At 29.6% G+C, this 3086-nt stretch overlaps 1 long non-coding RNA gene across 1 annotated transcript; it reads right to left on the reverse strand.

Annotated features, from left to right (window-relative positions):
• Nucleotides 1-770: 770 nt before the first annotated feature.
• On the reverse strand, nucleotides 771-1901 carry LOC139907237 (uncharacterized). Its single transcript, XR_011783685.1, has 2 exons — nucleotides 1828-1901; nucleotides 771-1415 (listed from the first exon to the last, which is right to left on the reverse strand). It is a non-coding gene; the product is annotated as an uncharacterized lncRNA (long non-coding RNA).
• Between the last annotated feature and the right edge of the window lie 1185 nt (nucleotides 1902-3086).

Here is a 3086-nt window from a genome sequence, read left to right on the forward strand (position 1 = left end):
ACAAAATTTACATCACTAATTGGGATCACTTATAAAGCCAGACTCTGCAAACAATACAAAAATGTCTAAGCACCTCCTAATTCAATAAACCTACTAATGGCGGATTACCACATCTATCATCAGTGTTGCTGGATTAGCTGATTTTTGATTTTCTAGCTGATGGCTGGATATCTTAGCTGTTTTTTGCAATAGTTTGGCTGATTTTTATTGCTGTCAGAAAAAAGAAGAATATAAGCTCGATTTTGGGCGTATAAATTGATTATATTCACATTAAAGTTTTCAATGTAACATAAAACTGCATTAAGATCCTTTTTTATTATCTAAGGTTTACTGTATACATATGAACTCCTCTGGATTAAGAAATAAATAATGGGAATTGACATTGACAAAGTTTTTGACAAATTATATTTAGATAATTTCGGCAAATATTTTTTTTTTCTATTTATTTTATTTGTGCTGTCTGTCATTGTGAGCTATCATGAAAACAATCTATGGGAACTATCACAAATAAATAGTCCGTAATACGTCACTAGATTTATAAAAAAAAACATTTAGCCGATTTTTTAGCTGTATTTTGTTGAAAGTAGCTCATTTTTAGTCTATTATTTTGCTTAAACCACCTGGAACATTTGTGTGTGTGTATTATGCGTATACACGTTTAAGTTTATATATAGATTTAAACGTGTAGACACACGATAGATGTGGTAATCAGTCTTAATTTTCGCACACACTCGCAATATATGATAAAAAAAGAAGTAAATAAAACGGAGTATAATAATACGAGTATAATTCAAATCAAGTGCGTAATAAAAGAGTGAATAAGAGATTAATTAATTAATGAGTACATAGATAGCCTTATTAAGAGTAGGTCTTTATACGCTTATTGACCTTTATTTATTGTGGTGTGCGTATTTTCACACTACTTGGCGAAATATAACACTTGTCCTCAAAATTATTCACAGCCTTATTAATTTTGGTTATTTCTTATTTTTGGAGATGAAACTAATGCAGACTAATTGGATCAGAGCATAATTGACCAAAAGCTGTCATCTTGCTTCAGATCACATATAGTAAAGGCTGATACACTACGTCCATGAATACCTCCTCTGCGCACGACTTGTTCGATATTGGACCGTAACATCTTCGTCCTTGCCTGGTCCAGCATGTCCATTAAGGCATTAGTCGTGATTGGGGAGTCGTTGTTGACCTCTTGGAGTAGTTTTCTTGTGAGTCAGTTAATGCTTCCTGCTATCCATGAGATATTTCAGTGTGTTATAATACTCTGAATAACGTTACGAGGTATTGATTTTACGCAATACAAAAAGAACCGACTTATGTGGCTGGACCGAACTGCAGTCCTGTGTATTGACGCAACACTAAACAGGGGCATCCAAAGAAATATATTTTGAGGCGGGCTTAGTTTTTGCAGTTTTTTGGAAAAAAAATTATGTAATTAAATTTCAATTTTTTTTAAATTTCAAAATTCAAATCTTTGTCGGCCATTTCCAAAAAATTACATTTTTTGGAAAAAAAAATTGCAATATTAATTATTTTAGAAAAAAATTTCTAAAATGAAATCTCAAATATTTAATTTTTTCCACAAGAATTTCAAAAATTCATAGTTATTGACAAAAATTAAATTTTTGCGAAAGAAAATTTCAAAAATTCAGAGCTTTTCTCCAAAAATTAAATTTTTTGGAGAAAAATATGCAAAAATTAAATTTCAAGTATTAAATTTTTTGGAGAAAAATTTCAAGAATTAAATTTAAAATATAAATTTTTGAATTTTTTTCAAATATTACATTTTTTAGTAAAAAGCAAAAATACCTTAATTTGGGTGGGGAGCTACAGCCACTCTAGCCCACCCCTTGAATGCAACTACTGAGTAAACAAATATTGTTGTTCAATAAAGAGGAAGACCAGAGAGTTGTAACGCTTGGCTATATTGCTCTGCGTTTGTTTGACTAAGACCATAGACTTCTCAACTAGATGCTTAGACACACCGAAGTTTATTTTTATTTTAAGAATTTATTACATAACACACAGAGACAATTTTTGAATAGGCAATGTTTTTTTTTTATTAATGACAAAAAAACTTCATAAAAAAATCTCGCAAGTCCATTATAATACAAGGATTTACATATATTTAAAAGAGGGAACATTTGATTTGACTAAACCCGTGATTGATACTTTTTTTAAAACAATCAACTATGTTTTTTCCCCACAAAAGTTATTTACATAACCCTGGGATTTCCATATTTATTCAAATTTTCTCAAAAAATTGGGAACAATCCACAAATGACAGTTTTAAAACAATCAGAAAGGAGAAAAGATGCTAATGCTTACATTTTCCCTACATGGAGTTCTTAAACTTAATGAATTAACATTGAGACACAAGACAAAATATATTTGTCAACGATTATTTTGGCATGCCGATGACGAAACAAAGACAGAATGTTATGCAATAAAATGAAGTGTGATAAAATTAGCACTACAATTTTATAACAAAATATAGATTGTTGTTCTACCAAATCAACCACTTTTGTCCAATATTTGGATAGAAAGTAACTGATTTTGAGGAATAAAAGTAATTTTTTGAGGGAGCAAGGTTTAGATAATAATTCAGCCAGTTTTTCATTGTTTTTGCAACCCTCAGAACAAAGAAATCAGTTTGAATAAATTTATAGTTTCTTCTTTTAGATATTTACACATTATACCAAGTATGTTTTTAGACAAGGGAGGGTCTGAACTTGCAATTTGATCACCGATATTAGCATCTTATTTTATGCTAATCTTCTATAATACATATAAGAGACTATTATTTATTACTCAAAAAAATAATATTTAATCCTTCGCTACGAGAATAGTCGCAACATTTTAAGAGACGGATTTAGATGCAATTTATGAAAAACTACTGTATAGTATAATCCCTAATGAGATTCAAACAATTGAAGACATGATTTGGTATATTTTCTTTAGAGAAGTGAAAATGTACACTTTTTCAATGGTACAAATTATAAAACGTCATTCATTACCTTTGTTTTATCACACAACTCTTATAAAAACAAAGAAAAGATCCAAAATCA

The sequence above is a fragment of the Lepeophtheirus salmonis genome, chromosome 14 (assembly GCF_016086655.4).
Source record: "Lepeophtheirus salmonis chromosome 14, UVic_Lsal_1.4, whole genome shotgun sequence".
Classification (NCBI taxonomy): Eukaryota; Metazoa; Arthropoda; class Copepoda; order Siphonostomatoida; family Caligidae; genus Lepeophtheirus; species Lepeophtheirus salmonis.